This window comes from Pipistrellus hanaki (assembly GCF_964339955.1).
Source record: "Pipistrellus hanaki genome assembly, chromosome: 10".
Lineage (NCBI taxonomy): Eukaryota > Metazoa > Chordata > Mammalia > Chiroptera > Vespertilionidae > Pipistrellus > Pipistrellus hanaki.
In genome coordinates, this window is record NC_140512.1 from 5238887 (window position 1) to 5259269 (window position 20383).

The 20383-nt window shown below is 45.0% G+C and overlaps 1 protein-coding gene across 3 annotated transcripts in view; it reads right to left on the minus strand.

Annotated features, from left to right (window-relative positions):
- OSBPL3 (oxysterol binding protein like 3) overlaps positions 1-20383 on the minus strand; it is a 131655-nt gene that overhangs the window by 79090 nt on the left and 32182 nt on the right. For 2 of the 3 annotated variants that reach the window (XM_084896330.1, XM_084896332.1), the window contains exon 2: positions 12262-12312. The exons of the other annotated variant lie outside the window; for it this stretch is intronic. The gene's annotated coding sequence lies outside the window, so the exon portion shown is untranslated. The remainder of the gene's footprint in view (positions 1-12261; positions 12313-20383) is intronic. 3 annotated transcript variants of the gene reach the window in all.

Consider the following 20383-nt stretch of genomic DNA (forward strand, 5'->3'; position numbering starts at 1 on the left):
TAAAAAGAAGAAAGCAAGCTGTACGTTTATATAATGGAATGATACTTAGCTGTAAAAAAGGAAAAAAGGAGGAAAAACAAACTCGGAGAGAGCGCCATCTCCCTAGTTTGAAGAGGCAGCCGCGCCCCGTTCCTTTCCATGGACAGCACCAGCCTCCGGACAGCAAGTCTGCGGTGGGGAAGGGAGTCGACCAGGACCGGGACAGGGACACCCTTAGAGGCAACCGGGCTGCACCTGCCACCCCTGCAGCGTTTTGGGGGTGAACCACTGCCTTCATCCCCAGCCCCGAGATAAGGGTGATTAGCGTGTTTGGATTGGGCTTCAGAAGGCCAGGCTTTGATTGGACAAACTAGTTTCAAATAAATTCTACAACTTCCCCAAGCATATTAACCATAACAAACAATTTCTATCTAACCCATTCAGTTCTTAGTGTTCACATAGTATATTTTAAAACAAGGGTGTTATATAATTGTCCAGGAACCAGCTGGATACTGTATCAAACTCTTGGTTAATTATTAAATATTCCAATCTCTGCCTTTCACTAACACTTAGTTCTTAAAAAACAAAACACACACACAAAAAAATATGCTAAAGTTGTAAATTAAAACCAAGACAATGAGAGGGAAGAAACTCTCACAGAAAATAAAATTAAAGAATCTGCAGCCATAGAGCTCGATTCCCATGTTGCGTGCACAGAGAGCCCCCAAAACCTGTGTGCATCACGGATCGTGTCCCACAATGGGCAGGCTCTTCAGAAGCGAGCTTCCTTACGGGGCATGACTGACGGTGCCGGAAGTGAGAGGCAATGCAAGCGGTTAGCAACTGCCCAGGTGAAAGATGCTATTCGTGTATTAATAACGGTGCTGGCTGTTGCTGTTTGATAAAGATACGGGGGGGGGGGGGGGAGACACACTGATGGGAACCCCAAATTATGAGACGAGGGGGCCGCCATGACTATGACAACAGATTCCACAGTGGTCTTTGGATACCCACAACGTTTTTCCGTGTCTGTGTTTTTTTTAAGGCTGAGGTTCTGACAGTGAGTATGGGACGAGGTGGCATGTGACGTGTGAAGAAGGAAAAGAAAGAGCACGTGGGCAGTAAAAACGAGAGTCACAAGAATCCTGAAGCTGAGAAATCAGAAGCACCTGACCCTGTGAAAGAGTCACCTTGACCTTTGAACTCTGCCAAATTTCACTTCTCAGGCAACCACTGCCAAGGCCCGGGCTGTGAGTAGGCCAAGTACACTCCTCTGGATGGGTGCTTAGTGGTGAGGCGTCTGAAGAGCCATGGTCCGTCTTCAGGGAAAAGAAAGGGTGGGAATCCACAGCCCCATCTCCACCCCCACATCCGTGCTGGGAGAGTCTGGAATTATTGCCTAGGAAGAGAGATCTGTTTCATTCAAGTATCTACTTTACTGCATCTAAACTTACATCCAATTAAAATGCAAAGAGGACGTGACTGAGCAGTTTAAAGGGTGAGGAGAGAGCGTCCCACCAAGAACGGTAAAGAACAGCTTGTGGTTTGCATTTTGTCAGTGGGTGTTGTCCGCCTCCCTCACCTGACGGGAGGCTGGCGGAAGCAGGGTACAATTTTAGCAACTAGCAACCGCAGAGCGCATTTCAATTACTTATCTAAAAAGGCTATCGGTTGAGTCACTGTGAAATATGAAGATGAACTTTAAAAACTTCCCATTTCCCATAAAAACTCTACTAGCTGGCCTTTTCAGAAATGTAAACATTAAGCTAAGAATGAATAAAGCTCCATAAGCGCTCACTGAACATTCTCAAATAACAAGAAACTAAACACCTAATGGTTAATGTTTCAAGTGTACACTCTTCGAATTTGTCACTAAAAAGCACCCTAGGACAGAGGATCTAAGCGTAAACACATCCTATAAAGTGAATTTCCCGAGATATATTTTGGGGACGTCCTTCTCAAACAAGGCTTGGCAAAAGGCCGGGGAGAAAGCAAGGAATCACTACGTTAGTGAGTGCAGGTGGTGGGGGACGGGTACAAGGGCGCTCCCTCACTCCCAGGGAAGGCCTGCTGCAGGGAAATGGACATACAACACTTTTAAGCTATGCAAGCTGAAAAAAGGTATAAGAAAAAGACAGAGAACACAGGCTAAAACATTAGGTGTTTTTTTGCTAGACTAGCGCTCAAAAGACAAGAAAAATGTAAACGCGCCTCTGTTGCTAACACCCACAATACAATGGTCATTCTCTCCCTCCAGTAGGGCAGATGGAATAGAAGCAGTTTGGAGACTGTCTTATTCTGTTTTTGTTTTATCAATTTCCTAAAACCGGCACGGAACCTGGCACATGGCAAGTTCTTTATCAAATCGGTGACCTGTATTTCCTCCTCCTTAGATTAGCTACAACAAGATTTTTACTAAAACTTATTTAATCTCAAATGGGGGGGGAGGGGAAATATTCTAAAATATCCATTTATCAAACTTAAAAATTTTATAGAAAGATGGATTCTAATTGTGTAGAAGGTTGCATGAAATGAGAATAGCACAAAAGAGTAATAATAGAGATTACATATAAGAAAACCTAAGTCAAAATGGGAGGTATCAATAATGTTACCCAAAGTCTAGCTGGATTAGGTCAGACTTGGCAGAGGCTCCCTGGGCAGCCAACCTAACCTCCCTCCCTCAGAAAGTCACTTACAGAGGCACACAGGGTGGTGTAAGGGCCAGGTAGCTCATCAAGGTGTGTGTGACAGTAGACAGGCCACAAAAGGGATGCAGAAACCTAAAACCAGGCCCAAACATGAAGAACCCTTTAACAAAACCTCAAAACGTCTCACATGTCATTTGGCATTTATCTGCAACAGCCTCAGCAGTGGTGACAGGGCGCTCTCAATGGGTACCTGAGCTGCAGAGGCATTGTCTTACTAAGGCCTTGGGGTCCGTCGGTGCACGTACACCTAGGACAGATGCCAGGACTTCTCATCAAGAACACACACCCGGAAGGGGAAGTGGGAAGTAAAAGTCCTAAGCAAGTACATCTAAATATTGTGAAATAGCAGTTTTATTATTAAACTCAGGAGCCCAAATCCCCCAGTCCTCCGGTGAGAACACGGCCTTGGCCAGAGAGCTGTCTGGCCGATCCTGCAGTGCAGAGATGTGGTCTGGACCGTACACAAGAGTCCCCGAGGGCGATCCGGGCCCAGAAACCACGCAGTGCATACGGAGACCAGTGCTTCACCATGGCAGCGCAGCTATGACTGAGAGCAGGAGGAGGGAGGAGAAAAGACAGGAGGCCGACTCACTGGGGCTGTAACGATCATGAAATGAAAGATAAGCATAGAAATCAGAGCCACCCAATAGAACGTTAGGTGCCCTCTGACTCGGCAGCCTCTAGCCACATGTGGATACGGAGCCCTTCCAGTGTGGCTCAGTGGATGAGCGTCGACCTATGAACCAGGAGGTCACAGTTTGATTCCTGGTCAGGGCACATGCCCAGGTTGCAGGCTCCATCTCCAGTAAGGGACAGCCAATCAATGATTCTCTCTCATTGATGTTTCTATTTCTCCCTCTCTGAAATCAATAAAAAAAACATACTTAAAAACAAACAATAACAAAACAAATGTGGCAGTGCAGCTAAGAAACTGAATTTTAAATTGAACTTAATTTTATTTATTTATTTATTTATTTTTAAATATATTTCTTTATTGATTTCAGAGAGGAAGGGAGAAGGAGAGAAAGAGAGAGAATCATGGATCAGCTGTCTCTTGTGCACCCCCTCCTGGGGATCAAGCCTGCAACCCAGGCATGTGCCCTTGGCTGGAATCGAACTTGGGACCCTTCAGTCCGCAGGCCGACACTCTATCCACTGAGCCAAGCCGGCTAGGGCTAAATTGAACTTAATTTTAAATAATTTCAATTTAGACAGCCACGTGTAGCTGGCACCTTCCCTATCGGACAGCACAGCCTCAGACCGCACCATTCTGAGCCACGTCCTCCTCCTCTCCGCTTCCCTTCAGCACCAAGTGAGAACTTGGACATTTCGACCTCCTGAGGTCTCCCAGGTATGTTCTCACTCCGTCGGCTCTCACAACGGCCATGGCTGGCGGGCAGACAGCTGAGTCACCCCCATAAGCCATGATGGCCAAAACACAGTGTAGTAAGTCACCGGGGAAAGGTTCTTCGCCATTTCCTCCGCTGTTGGCAGAGAATGAGCTGAAGGGTGACACGGACTCTGTTTTCCCCAGGAGGTCAGCTGGGCTTTTAATAATGAGCCCAGCTCCACCTTACAGGTGCTTCAGACCGTGTCAGCGCAGAGAGGAGCTGCACTCACGGGATCAGACCTTCCGACTCTCACAGCCTCAACGGAAAGCCATGGGGAATGCTGCAGACAGATGAGTGAGGTCCGTGTGTCATTTCCGAACAACATGGCTAAGAAAGATACTCAGTTTTTAAAAAATAGCCTGTGACATGAAACAAAAGATCCTATTTCAGAGCAAAGAAAATGTTATCAGTTCAAACAATGATCAGATACTAGTAATTTTTTTTAGAGATGTAAATATTTAACACTTTCTTCTATCTTTAGATGGCAGCAAAACCACCCTCAGCCAGCCAGATGCCGTTTTGCGGGGGCGGGGGCGGGGGTGGGGGTAGGGGGGGAGCTAGGGGGAGAATCCTAAGGGGGTTCCCACACAATTTACCAAGTCCTAGAAACAGCTCAGCAAGGCTGCCCAGTAGCTGTCACTTGGCCTGTGAGCAAGCTGTGACATTGGCAAGGAAATGAGAAATTCACCAAGAAAACAGGCAACTTCCCAACATTCAAGTGTCTCCATACTCTGGCGTCCAATCTAGCAACTCAGACTTCTTTCAGCCACTGCCCAATATAATTCCACCACTGCAGGCGAACAGATATTCTTACATAAAAGCTCCCCATTCGAGACAGGCATTCTCATAGATTTCTAGTAGGATATAAACTGGTACAGTTTCTTTAGCAGACAAATGGGCAATAGAAAAGCTGTCTTTCAAAAATAGAGGCGCTAGGTAACAATTCCCAAAGATAAAACAACTCGGGAACTATGCATCCAGAAGCCTTTTCTTAAAAAATGTAGAGACCCAGGACGATGAAGCCCACTGAATAGTAAGTCATCAGGAAGGACAAAGCCACGGGAAAGAAAGAAAGACAGCGGAAGCACATCGGTTAGAATTAAATGTGTGGGGGGGAACCGGAGGAATTATAGCTACTGCGTGTTGAAAGTATAGGTTCTAACAAAATCAAAATCAAAAGACAAACATGTAAAATCGGGAGGGACTGAGTCAAGTGTCAGATTGTTTGCTCTGTAGTTACAGCCAGCTCCGCCCATTCTGACTCCCATGCGTCTCTCCTCTGAGCTGGGAAGAGGAATCCACTTGTATAAATAAGGAATAGCCTTTCAGAAAGTCGGCCATTTCTCTACCTTTTGTTAAATTCTAAGACCAAATATTTTACTTTAAAACTATGTTTAGTTTTAGAGCTCAACCGTTTTTACAATTATTTCTGCCTATTGTCTATCTATCCATCTCTCTCACCATATGTATAGAGGCAAGCTTGAAATAAATGTTAACCTTGGTTATTTTCTGGTTAAGACTTTTAGGTAGGATTTTAATTTCCATCTGACACAAAAGAGGCCACATACTGAACCTGACAAGCTCAGGGGAGGCCTGCATGGCAGACCTTACAAACTCAGGGAGGTCTGAAATTCAGATTTCCTCACTGAAAACAAGTCATGGCAGGCGGTGCCCTAAACCGGTATTTTCCTTGACAAAGGTCAGTCTTCACAGGACCTGAGCCAGTCTATTACCTCTTTGCATCTGGGACAACCTACCTCTGGAATGTCAGAGAAATCCCCTTTTCCCCCCACCCCTCCCTCCGGGCACAGTTTCGCAAACAAAGCAGGAGACCAGGGAACTGGCTGCCCAAATACCATTCCCATGTGCTGTGGGTGTTAATTGTTAACTATCCGATCCCAACCAGCGTCAAAGAAGTAGGTGTCTCCCAGAGATTTCCCCACTTTGCTTTCCCCTCCCCTCCCTAAGCTACGGCCAATAGATTTCATTAAGACTCCTCATGCCTGCTCCTCTGAAAGTAACGTATAAAATAAACTGCAAAACTGCCATTCTCCAGGAAACTTTCTCCATTCGTTCAGGTTTTGCTTTCCAGCTATTGTTGTCAATTTAGCTCAAATAAATTCATAAAAATTCTCGACAAGGTTTGGACGTTTCTAACATCGACTGACTTTTTTTGTTGTTTTTTGCTTGATTTTTAAAAATAAGGGACACGAATCACTGAACTGCCACGAAAACAGCCATTACTTTCCTGTTCTGTATGGTTCCTTTTCCTAAAATGGTCACCTGATCCACACTGCTCGTTTCCTCAATACTCACCCCTCTCAGATCCTGACTCAAACACCTCCGGCAGTCCTCGCTCCCTGGCCCTCTTTTCTCTGCCGTCGGGGCTGCTGGTGGTTGGAGAAACAGTAAGGAAGAGAGAATCTGGGTAGGTCACACCTCTCCCGTCAGGAGCTGGGGAATGCAGAAACCTCCCAAGAATGTAGATAAGAAACTCAATGGCTTAAAGGTCTTTTAACTGGAGGTGCGAATGGAAACTATTGACACTGGGAATCCCAGCTGTGCAGCTGTTACACCACCACTGTGCCTATAACACACACAAGGTGACTCCAACACACACACACACCCACACACTAGATTTACTCCCAAAACTAGATCTCTCTCTATCTCTCTGTCTCTCTCTCTCTCCCCCTCACCCTCCTTTCCTTTCCCCCTCTCTCTCCCTCTCTTTTTAAAGAAAGTGAAATAGACAAACCCTACTCGCTAACCAGGAGGGAAGAAGGCAGAGTGGGTGCCCGGGTGGAAGGGAAGATGTGAGGAGAAGAGCTGTGAGGAGGAGAGAGTAGGCCGGAGCCACTTGTGTAACAGTCTCCTCTACCACAGAACTCCAAGAACGTAATCCAGTCACAACACGCTTATCTGACAACCCAGAACAGCTGTCCCAGTTTTGTTTATCCCATAGCAGAAGGCAATGTGTTATCGTCGTAATTAGCTAGGTTATTAATGTTAATAAGAAGAGAGCGAAGGGAAGGCCAGACATTATAAACATGGCCATTTGGGCAGCTTCCCATTCCCCAGGGACCCAGCAGTCCATTCCCTGCAGATCACTGGGGGCAGGGATAGAACAGAGAGGGCGGCGGACACCTGCGCGGTGTGGTCAGGTGACACAGGGAACAATGGATTGGTAGGGGGTGGGCTCCATCAGAAGCGAAGGAAGCCTTAGAAAGCTTCGTTCCCTCTCCCCTACCCACTCCTGCTCTTGCTCGCTCTTGCTCTGTGACCCACACTCCCTGGGGCACTCGCCCATTCTCTCTCCATAGCCGTGTGGCTTGAGCAGCAGCATGGGCCCGCGCACACCATGGACTGAGCCGGGAACACACAGTAAGCCAGCCAGATGCCGGTCTGGACTGGACTCTCCTGTGGATCAGGAACTCTGGGCGGTGGACTTAATGCTGGCCCTGCTGGAGATAAGACTGGGCTTTTTCCCTGGCGGGAAGGACAGAGATGGGGCGTTGGATGGGGACCCCCTTTACTTCCCATCACCAATAAAGCCCCCCCAAAACCCTAGCTGCCAGTGGGGCCTCCGAAAATTCTTTTCCTCAAGGCACGGCACCCCACGAACTCCACTGCCACCAATAACCAACGGTCTCGGTCTGTTCGTGTCCCATCCTGTCCTCCCTTCCAAATTTAGGAGGATCAGAGCAAAAGCTGCAGAAATCAAGTTTTACGAGTTCATCAGATCAGGGGTTACTGGGCCCCACACAGACCAACCCAGACAAGGAGCACATTAAAAACAATTGGATCCTGGAAGGTAGGGGATTTTATACGTTCTGGGGACATACACACAGTGGTGTTTCAGGAGTTTGATTTAAACTCCTAATTGAAGCTCTCACTGTTTTGACAGTTCTCTCGGTGAGATCTATGCTCTGTACCAGCAGACATGGTCCTTCCTATAAATAACAACTCCAAAAAAAAGACTAAGAAATCAGACATCGTGTCTGAAAAATAAAGGTGTTTTCCTGCATCATAATCACTCATAATGCACTCTGCTGAATACCAGGCTCACACAGCCCTCTATGTGGGGAAAATGAGTCCTCACAGACCAGTTACCTTGGGGAGTGCGGCTCCTACAATACATCCCCCCTTGAAGACACACAGCAATGGGTATTAACACTGAGTTAATAAGGAAGGCTCTGAGGGGCTCTGCAGTCATAACAGGCAAACAGCAAAAGCCACATCTGTAAGTTTTGTTGAATTTATTCCCAGCCTATTTGGTCTTGGAATCTACTGTAGAAGTGACCCTCACTAACATCTCGCCAGCCTGATGACCCTGTCTAACTTTAAAACTCAATCATCCTCTGAGTCCATGAAACGGAACCCTTTTATAGTCTTGTTTACGCTTCATGCAGATAACAGCTTAACACGCACGGGCACCACTTCTTGGCTCTGAATCAGGCTCGGAACAGCCAGTAATAACATGTGGACGCTCTCTGTTTGTAGTTTCATGGCCAGGCTTAGGAGGTGTGGAGTCAGGAGAAGCCACGACTGTCCCACAGAAACCAGAAGCGATGTTCAGAGGCGGGGACTCAGTTCTCTATTTGACCGATCTTCCCTAAAAGACCCTCCTGGTCTCTCATTCCCACACATCTTCCCACAAACCTCACTTCCCCAGCCAAGGCCTTCCCCCTTTTATGACTCAGACTTAATCTTTTCCACTTCAGTCTGAAATTTCCCTAAAGAAAAAATGTTATTCTCATAATTAGCTGGTTATGAACATTAATAATAGGAAGAGAGCGAAGGGGAGGCCGGACAGTATAAGCATGTCCTCTGGGCAGCTTCCCTCTCCCAGAGAGCCCTGGCCCATGCCCTGCGAACTGCTGGGGGAAGGGTTGGGACAGAGGGAGAGACAGGTGCATGCCCAGTACAGTCAGACGACAGGGACAGACAGGGACGATGCTTGTCTGTCTGTCAGTCCAGCCTGGGGAACAGAACCATTAGCCAGAAGGGCGGAGCCACTGCAAATGCTCGGAATCTTGGAAGGGTTAAAATCCCCAGAGTTCCCTCTCTCCTGCTCCCTCTCTCTCTGGCTCCATGACAGGCACTGCCCTGTGGCCTCCCTGTTCTCTCTCATAGCCACGTGGTCTTAAGCAGCTGCATGGGCCATGCGGACCCCCCACCCAATGGACTACAGCTGGGAACCACGAGCTAAGCTAGCCAGAGGCTGGAGTGGACTGGGCTTTAATAGGAAGCAGATATTCTGGGCAATGGCCTTAACTCTAGCCCTGCTGCGGGAAAGGCTGGACTTCTTCCACAGCGGGACGGACAGAGATGGGGCCTTGAGAGGGAACCCCTTAATTTTACATCATTAATAAAGCTTTCTACAAAAACCTATCCTCACCTGGGGACCTCAGGAGACGCTTTTCCCTGAGGCACCCCGAGAACTCCATTTCTCCTGGTTACAGAAACATCTGGATGGGAAGCACATCACCATCTCCAGGAGTGGCACTCAGTTAACTGGACAAACTGCTCGAAAAAATCTTGTGGAAAATATATCGTGAATTAAATATCCATGCACCTGTTATGCATGCTTATTTAAAAACCTACTTCCAAGGAACTGGCACTATATTTATTTACCAAGGACAAAGGAACGTGGAATCGACAAAGTATTCACTTCACAAATGTTTATAGGTCCCTTACTATTGGTCAGGGACTTCTAGACATTGGCGATAAAGCAGTGAACGGGGTCTGAAACACTGAGCTACAAACATTACCACAGAACGGACTAGAAAAGTCAGTAATACCAACCCACGTGACGTTTTCAGAGAAAGTTTCTAGACGGAAGAAGGCTGACTTGAAGAGTACAGACTGTCTTACAGAGTACAAGGAAAGTTTTATACCCATGAGAAGGGCATGTGGAAAGGCAACTGATCATTTATTTTGTACCTATCATTTCCCAGGCGCCACACTAGATGTGTATAGGGGGGAGGGGGGTGTACTGGTATACTTCTTTAATTCTCAGAATTATCCTTTAACTTAAGTTTTATGAGAGTAAAGGAAAGGGAGAGAGAGATAGAAACACCAATGATGAGAGAGAATCATTTATCAGCTCCCTCCTGCACACCCCACACTGGGGACCGAGCCCGTAACCCGGGCATGTGCCCTTGACAGGAATCTAACCCGGGACCCTTTAGTCCACAGGCCGATGCTTAATCCACTGAGCCAAAACAGCCAGGGCCCTTTAACTTAAGTTTTAAGCTTCATTTTATAGTTAAGAAACTGAGACGACCTAGTGGTCAAACTTTTGTAATACGCCTGGTTCCAAATCCATGCTTTTTATATAAGAACTAGAGGCCCAGTGCACGAAATTCATGCGAGAGTCTGCCCTCCTTCCCCTGCCGGCCGGCACTGGCTTCCCCCTGGCACCCGGGACCCAGGCTAGCTTCCCTCCAGCCGCCCGCAGGCACCCAGGACCCGGGCTTTGCTCTGGCCCCAGCTTATTCCGGAAGGACATCTGGAATCAGGTCTGGTCTAATTAGCATATTACCTTTTTATTATTATAAGGTAGTGAGGTTATTCCTGAAACTGGATTCACAGTCAATTCAAAGCAACAGTTCTAATATGAATTTATTTATTTATTTTTTAAATATATTTTATTGATTTTATACAGAGAGGAAGGGAGAGAGATAGTTAGAAACATCGATGAGAGAGAGTCATCGATCAGCTGCCTCTTGCACACCCCCTACTGGGGATATGCCCGCAACCAAGGTACATGCCCTTGACCGGAATCGAACCCGGGACCCTTCAGTCCCCAAGTCGACGTTCTATCCATTGAGCCAAACCGGTCCCGGCCTAATATGAATTTATGATGATAGAGAAAAGGTATCTCAAAGAATGTGAGGAAGAAGAGTGAATATCAACATCGTATATTTGTAGGACTCATACTAAATTCTTGCAAAACTTACCACAAGCTACAGGAATCAAGATAGTGTGTACTGGCATACAGACATATAGATAAAATGGAATAGAATTGAAAATGCAGAAATTAAACTCTCACATGTTTGACCAAATCACTTTAAACAAAGGAGCCAACACAATTCAATGGAGAAAAAAAGTCATTTCAACAAATGGTATTGGGAAAAGTGGATTATTTTCACATGCAAAAAAATGAAGTTGAATCCCTACTTTATATCATATACAAAAATTCAGTCAATATTGTCCAAAGATTTAAATGTAAGAGTTAAAACTATAAAACAATAGAAAGAAAACAGTGGGGTAAATTTTCCTGATTTTGGATTAGGTCATCATCTCTTAGCTATGATACCTAAAGTAAAAGCAATAAAAGGAAAACAATAGTAAGTTGGACCTCATCAAAATTTCAAAAATTTATGCTTCAACAGGTAACATCAAGAAAATGAAAAGACAACCCAAGAATGGGAGAAAATTTTTGCAAATCATATATCTAAAATGGGTCTAGAATCCACAATATATAAGGAACACTTACAACTCAACGATGAAAAACAACCCAATTTTCCAAATGGGCAAAGGACTTAAATAGACATTTCTCCAAAGAAAACACACAAATGCTCAATAAGCACATGAAAAAAATGCTCAACATCATTAACCATGAAAGAAATACAAACTATAACTACAAAAAATATATAGATGAGCAAACAAACATACAGATAATGACAAGGGCTAGCAAGGATGTGGATAAATTGGAACTCTCACACATTTTGGTGGGGATGTATACTCTGGAAAACAATCTGGCAGTTCCTTAAAATGTTAAAGTAGTTACAAAATGAGGCAGCAATTCTGCCCCTGGACCTATACCCAAGGTACTTTAAAACATATGTCCAGACAAAAACTTGTTCAAGAATGTTCATAGTATCATAATTCATAATAGTCAAAAAGTGGGGGGAAAAACAAATGCCTATCAACTGATAAACAAATCAACAAAAAGTGGAATATCCATATGTTATAAATTAAATGCCTGTGTCATCCCAATTTCATATGCTGAAGTCTGATCTCCAGTGTGATGGAATTTGGGAGATAATTAGGTCAGGAAGGTGAAACTCTCAGGCATGGGATTAGTGCTTTTATAGAAAAAAGCTTGCTTCCTCTTTCTGATCTCAGCATTGTGATACAGATGGTAGCCATCTACAAACCAGGAAGTGGGCTCTCACCAGACTATGGCTTCACTGGCACCTTGATCTTGGGACTTCTCGGTCTCCAGACTGTAAGAAATAAATGTTTGTAGGTTAGGCCAACCAGTCCAAGGCAATTTGTTCTAATGGCCCAAACCAATGGACCATACGATGGAATATTATTTAGCTATGAAAAGGAACAAAACATTGAGTCATATTAAGCATGGATGAACATTGAAAATATTATTCTAAGTGAAGAAAGATGAATTTAAAAAGCCACATATATCACATGATTTCATTTATATAAAATGTCCATACTGAGCAATTTATAGAAACAGGAAGTTGTGTTCGCCTGGGCCTGAAGGTAGGGGGAAATAGGAAGTATGGGGATTCTTTCAGGGGGGATGAAAACATATTAGAATTAGGTAAGTGGTGGTAGCTGCACAATTTTGTCAATGTACTAAAAAATGAATCACTGACTTATACACTCTAAAAGGGTACAACTTGTGGTATGTGAATTGTATGTCAACTTAAAAAATCCTTCCCTCCCCAAAATAATCTTTGAACCAAATAGAATCAGTTACTCAGCTTCTCCCACAAAAACCACTGGCATTGAGGAGAATCTATTTTTGCTGAGTCAGCTATATGACACTGGGATCTAGTCCTAAGATCCAGAAGAGAACTATTCTGAGTTCTGAAAGAGATGAAGAAAGCTCCAAAAAGAGAGTTTTAAGAACTCCACCATGACTGCTTTAAAATATCAGACTTAATTGAAAACAAAAATGAGCTACATAATATCACCATGGGAGTCTATCATTTCTTATCAGCCCACATAAAGACTGAACCTACCTGCGCTCATGAGCTCACAGAAAGAAAGAATGAAACAGCAAAAGTCAAAGGTCAAAGTCAACTTCAACGTGTGGCTACACCAATACAAACGATAACAAGACTTGTCCACCGGGGACTGCCGCCCCGTCATCACAGAACTCTAACGGATCACCAAGATTCCTCCTCAGGCAGGAGGCCGCTGACAATCACGGCCAGAAGTGAAACACGGGGTCCTCCAAGAGCTTGAAGGCCTTTCTCTCCCCTGGAGGCAGGACCAGCTAGGATCCCCGAGGGCCTGTGTACAAGCAGCCAGGCGTCTGACGAAAGCCCTCACAGAAAGACCAGAAGCCAAATCTAGATGTGACGTCAAAATGACCTTTAAGCTCCAAAGCAATTGCTTGATCTTTGATCTGCCTGCTCGCTTTACATTTAGCAAAGGTTCACATTAAAAAAAAAAAAAAATTACTACAACTCTACTTCTCAGAGATACCACCATGAAGGTTAAAATAGAGACATGTATGTACTCAATAGTCACTAGTCAAACCATCGCCAGTCAGAAGAGCCCAAGCTATTGAGAAGCCTTGAATCTCACCGTCTGCAGTTAAATGAGAAGGTAAACAAAGCAAGCGCCATCATGGATCATCTCAACTTTTGAGAGGTTTTGTTCCAAAAGGTCATTATAAATCAGCAGTTTGGAACTCAAAACACTTCTTCACGCAAATCTGTTAGTTCGTGGTCGCGTACGCATGGGACTCAGAGATCTGTGCCGTACACCTGAAGCAGAGCGCGGATGGCGCTCACAGAGCGAACCTGCCTTCCGATCCCACTCCGCAGCGTGCCTCCGAGGGGCAGCTCCCTGGCCCAGCATCGGGAAGTAGGGTGCATACTGGTCCCATCATCCCCGGTACCCTAAGCCATGGACAAATACAAGCCAGGTCCACAGTGGGAATCCATCCCACTGCCATCCAGACACAGGGACCCATTCAATGAGAATTCTATCGATATAAGGCTGGGCGTGTCTGTGGCATTTTGCTACTCTCCCAAAACACTAACTTCAATGAATGTCTGCTTATCTGGAAATGAAAGCAAACAAATGAATCCTCATTATAGGGTGGTGGTGTTTTTTAAAAAATTTGTTGTTGACATACAACATTCATACAGAAAGTCCAACTGCTGGATTAAAAAAAAAAATTCTTAGGGAAAATACATGGAAAGTCATGACTTTCAGCAAGTTCTAGATGATTCTTTTAGTCAATACAGCTTTTTATCACCATCATGTCCTCCCCGCAGCGGGCACCACAAACATATCTGCGGAATCTTTGTACCTTTAACACCATTAGTGTTGTGGATGTAATTCATTTTTAAAATCCCCTAGGACAGTGGTTCGCAAACTGTGGCTCGCGAGCCACATGCGGTTTGCCACTCTGTTGACTAATGAGTTTGCCGACCCCTGGCCTAGAATAGCCTACCTACACTGCAGTAGGGACTAATGGGATTGGCCTGACCTCAGAGAAGGCATTGTTTAGATAGAAATAGAAAATACATGGTTAAAAATTAGCAATTAAAACTATCCATAAATGCCGAGTGTCTGCACTAGGTTCTGAGGGCCCCCACAGGACACAGTGAGGTGAGCTGGGCACACACAAACCCCGTGTGAGAGAGGCAGGCCTGCCCCGGCCTCGGTGTGACCGGACCGAGCTGCCTCTTCATGCCGTGACCTCCTCCACCAGGAAACTGCTCTCACCCAGGGAGCTCGGGCTGAGTGACGAGGCTGGGAGGGAAATGGAGTTTTCAGTGAATGCTTTGGTGCCTTTAGAATGTGGTTTCACTAATACATATGGCTTATTAAACAATTAAAGAAACAGGATGTATTATGTGATTCACCATGGCAATAAACCCCCAATGAGAGCCGGGAGATCTGTAATAACTCGGGCCACGCTCCCTATCCTCTCCCACCCTCTCCCTGACCCCTCTCCTGGTCTCTGCTGACGTACGCGGAGCTGCCAGCTCGGCCCCGTCCTCAGCCTGGCCTCCTTCTAGCCTGACCACCTGGTCCTGACTCACAGCCCTGCTGTCAGCCCTGCTATCTGTTCTCAATCCCCAGCCCTGCGTCAGGGTTTCAGGTCAAGGATCTCTGTCCCCCTCCCCCTCCCCAACCCCGACAGCCAGGCCATATTCTCAGAGACACTGAGCTTCTTGGGAAAATGATGGATCATCCTCCTTAGGGAAAACCACCTCATTAATTCTGAACACAAAGTAAGCTAATCAGCTAAGGGTCAATCCAGAAGGAGGGAAAGGGCAGGTTTAAGTTAGCTTTAGGAGAAGAAAAAAAAAGAAAGAGCAAACATATAAGTATGACCATCACAGATTCTCTGCAATATAGCTCCCAACTCCCCTAACCGCCCGTCCTCCCTCTCCCCCTGCCCTCCCCCCACAGTATCATTCTTTTTCATCTCTGGAACACAAATCTAACCCTAGATGATACTTTCCGTCAATATGATAGATTCTCTATCAACAGAGGGTCTTTGCCAATCTCGGCTCTTTCACTAATAGGCCCACAAAAGAACCAAGACCGGCTTGCTGAGTTATCGCTGCAGAGAGGAGCTCATCTTGACTGGGGATCAGGCACCTGTAAGAGGGGCGCCCCTCCTCAGAGGATTCCCCCCTCCTTGTGCTCAGCCCCTCCCCTCCCTGGGGTGACCTGGGATGACCCAAACCTAAGGCAGCCCCTGCACTGACCAAGCTGAGCCAACGGGACTCACAGGATTTCGGGGACAAGCGGGGCTGCTGTGGGGAGCTATTTTTAGCCACATGCTGCCATGAGAGACTGGAAAGGCAGGAAGAGAGGGAGTGAGACAGCCAGGGGGATATCAGTGATCTCAGCCTGATCAGCTGCCCGAGGCTATAGGAGCAGCTCACCAACCCGAGGGGAGTCACCAGGCGTTCAGTCCCACAAGATCCCCTTCTCCCAGGACATTCAGGTCAGTAACTGAGCAGCTCAAGGAATCCGGCAGTCTGTTCTCCCCTCTTATCAGTAATACAAATCAACTACAAATAGCTGTTATCATGGCCCCTTCATGTCTTATGTGCCTACACATACTTAAAGGGGAAAAGGAGGGGGCAAAGCAATTTATCTTTTTTTTTTTTTTTTTTGAGAGAGAGTTGGAGGGAAAGGAGGTGGGGGTAGAGAGAGAAACATCCATGTGAGAAAGACGCATTGATTGGTTGCTCCTTTTCCTGAAGATTCTAATTCAGCAGTATGAATGTTTTTTAAAAGATGATTAAAATGTACAGGATTGAGGATTACCACCTTACAAAAGGAAGTCTCGAGGCTTCTGTATAGCACACAAACCTCAGTTCCCATAATTACCACCGCAGTTTCACCCTCGGGCACACCAATCCACCAATCCACCAATCCACCAATCCACCAATCCACAGCCTGAGTTCCCCTCACAGGGCCCTGGAGGCTGTGCAGGAGACCCTGCCCACTGTGAGCCAGGTAGGGCCGCCTACCCAGGTCCCCAGGTAGTAGCTCAGATGAGGCTTTCTTTCCATCCATTCCTGCCTAACACACCCAGATCCACAGGAGACACAGGGAAAGGAATCTAAGCATATCATTGGAGAAAATCATCAAAGCTCGGAGGGACACAGCAAGAGCAGAAAGGAGCAAAGGAATTACAAAACAGCCAGGGAACAGGGAACACAATGTAAAAGGACTAAGTTCTTCCATCAAAAGACAGAGGCCAAAGGGATGAAAACAACCATCCATTGGCTGCCTACTCATTTCAGATGTAAGGACACACACACTGAAAGAGAAGGGATGGAAGGAGATTTTTCCATGCAAATGGAAACCAAAAGAAAGGCTGGGGTAGAAATACTTACATCAGACAAAATAGACTTTAAGCCCTGACCGGTTTGGCTCAGTGGATAGAGCATCGGCCTGCGGACTGAAGGGTCCCAGGTTCGATTCTGGTCAGGGGCATGTACCTTGGTTGTGGGCACATCCCCAATGGGAGGTGTGCAGGAGGCAGCTGATCAATGTTTCTAACTCTCTACCCCTCTCCCTTCCTCTCTGTAAAAAATCAATAAAATATATATATATATTTTAAATAGACTTTAAGACAAAGACTGTGTAATGTGACAGAGAAGGTCATTGTAGAATGATAAAGGGGTCAATCCAACAAGAGTATATAATAGTTGTAAATATTGCACACCCAACAGAGGAGCACCTAAATATATAGAGCAAGTGTTAACAGACCTAAAGGAGAAAGCAGACAGCAATGCAGTAATAGTAGGAAACTTTAACACTCCACTTCCATCAATGAACAGAACATCCAGACAGCGAATCTACAAGGAAGCATTGGCCTTAGATGCCATGTTAGACCAGAGGGACTTAACATCCCCAGGCGGGCACACACACACTGCCCTTGCCCATACCTGTTATAGCAACTGTATCATAAAAATTCTTGTTTGCATGCCTTCTCTTTTTACTGAATTATAAGCTCCTAGATGACAGATGCTCTTTTTTTTCATCTTTATACCCTGCTGTCCACCAAAATGTCTGTCATCTGATAGGTAGTTAAATACTTGGTGAATAAACTAATAATCGGACCCATGTGGAAGTCATACGGGCACATCTGTATTAAAGAATACTGGGGGTGCTGTTTTGTTTGAGCTAAGCAAAGGAACACTTGGATGAATACAATCCCTAATGTTACCTAATTATATGGTCCATAATGTTCTAAAAGTTACTTAATAATTCTCCAGCACACTGAGGAGAAAGCTCGCAGCAATCTTTAACTCAGTTAGAAGCAATGCTGAATTCATCTTATGTCTAGACCTCATTTGAAGTGGACTCATGTGACTTCAGCCCTAGCCTTGACATCACTGAACAAAATGTCTGAAAGATGCTGGCAGGGGAGTTGGCAAGACAAAGATATATCATATACACACCCTTTAAGAGTTTTCTGAATAGCGCTCTGCTAAGCTACAGGCTGGCAGGATTTAAAATATGACTCAGAACACCAACTGTGATGCCAACGCTTTTTTATTTTTGGATTTTTTTTAGCAGAGAATATGGCTATAAAGTCAACCTACTCAGTCTACAAATTCCCTAAATTTCCTTCTGGAGAATTGAAAAGCATTTGGCATTTCTCCAGGGATCATTTTATTGGCATATATAGTTGTGCTGGTAAGATTTTGGTAACTAAAGAAGAATTAATAACTGAAGCTCTAAATGATTCCCATGATATCCTCGAGCACAAACGAAACTTGCTCGTGGAACTGTGCATGGTGGATTGTTCAGTTTGGGGTTTTTCCACAATGGCACGCTGGCTTGCTGTAACACCTGTGATCTCAGGCAAGTGGCAAGGGACAAAAACGGAAAGACCACTGTTTTGAGAGAGAAAAATGAGATCAGAGAAAATTCAATGGCATGGTAAAAATAGTTTATGCTTTATACCAACTGTGCTTTACTATTCAGCATCTTCACTCCTCATTATGCTCTTAAATCAACTTTATTGGGGTACAATTTATGTACGATAAAATGCGCCCCTTCTAAGAGCACAGTTGAATGAGTTTGGACAAACGCACATGCCTATGTAACCACCACCTCAGATGGACATATACAACATTTCCTTCACCCCAGAAGTTCCATCTTGATACTTTTATAATCAAGTCCCACAGTGATCTCTCTGGTTTCTATCACAATCAATTAGTTTTGTTTGTTCTACAACTTCATATAAATGGACTCATACAGAATATGTCAAGATCACGCTTTTGAGTTCCAGCCACGGTGTTGCTGGTATCAGCAGTGCCTTCTTTTTCATTGCAGAATAGTATTCCATTGTATAAACACACCACCATTTATCAGTTCACCAGTTGACGAACATGAGCTGTTTCCAGCTTTCAGTTGTCATGATAAAGCTGTAATTAACACAACACCTTTGTCTTGGGTAAATGTGTAAGACCAGAACTATTAGGCCATTGGGTAAAAGAGCTTAACACTAGAAACTGCCAAACTGCTCTCCAAAGTGGTTTTGTCTCTTTCCACTCCCACCAGCCATGCCTACAGCTCAGTTGTTCCATATCCTCAGCAACACTTGGTACTGACGGTCTTTTAAATTTTAGCCGTGCTGGTGGGTGTAGGTGGACCTGACACAAGGTAGAAAAATCTGTTTCCTTCCACATTCAACCTCTCCCTCTGTCTATAAAACACAATCTATCTATATAAAGGGCTAATATGCTAAGTGTCCCTCCCACCTTCTGACCCATTGCTATAATGCACACTGACCATCAGGGAGCAGATGCTCAACTCAGGAGTTGCCATGACGCATACAGAGTAATGGCACAGCAAACCTGGCGCCCATAAAGCAACACTCGGCTTCCCCCAAGTGGAATGAGGACCTCACCACCACCCCAGAGCAACAGCCCACCAAATTGCAGCCAACACTGCCCAGACCCCATGGCACAAAATGCAGCCCAGCCCGAAAATGGTTGCTGTGGGCACAGAATAATGATGTCAAGTAGCAATGCCTGGCTTCCTCTCCATAGCAACCACTAGCCTCCTTGCAGTTTCTTCAGCCCAGGAACACAACTTGCTTCATAGTCAGGTGGAAGCATTTCACACTTGAACGAAATGTCTGTGAAGCATTTTCCCGTGCCTCATCTCATTTGATCCTCACAGAAGTGCTGGAGTAGGTAGATAGGAGACTCGGGAGAATCCTATTTTCTTTTCATTAGATGGAAAATGGAGATTAAGAAGTTTAGAAAATTGACCCTTCAGTCTGCAGGCTGACACTCTATCCATTGAGTCAAACCAGCTAGGACTAAAGTTTTAAATCTTATCACCAAATTTATCACTAAAAAGTTGATTAATGCTGTAAAAACCATCTATTCCAACTTCATTTTCCTTGTCTATAAATGGTTAAGTTGGGCCAAATGAGACAAATTCTTTTCCTAAAAAATAAAAAGAGTAGAAATAAGGTTTACTAAAAGCAGCATGTTGTCCCAGTTTTCAAAGAAATTTTGCATATATCCTATTTAATGCCAAAGGAATAGAATAGCACATATTTATTTAAAAGGAGGAACAAGAATTCATCAGGAGAGGAGATTTCTTTCAATGAAAGGCTCCCTCTTTGCCTGGTGCCCCAAAGCTGGTTTGCCAAATCAGTGAGCCTTAATAATCCCTTTTGTAGTCATCTGAGCTTAATTCCCAAAGTATACCTGTTTTTTAAAAAAACTTTATGCTTCAAAAAGCACAACTAATCACCTTTGGTCATTCATGTTTTACTCACTAGGCTTTGAATTCTAGGGAGTGACTCAATGAGCACCA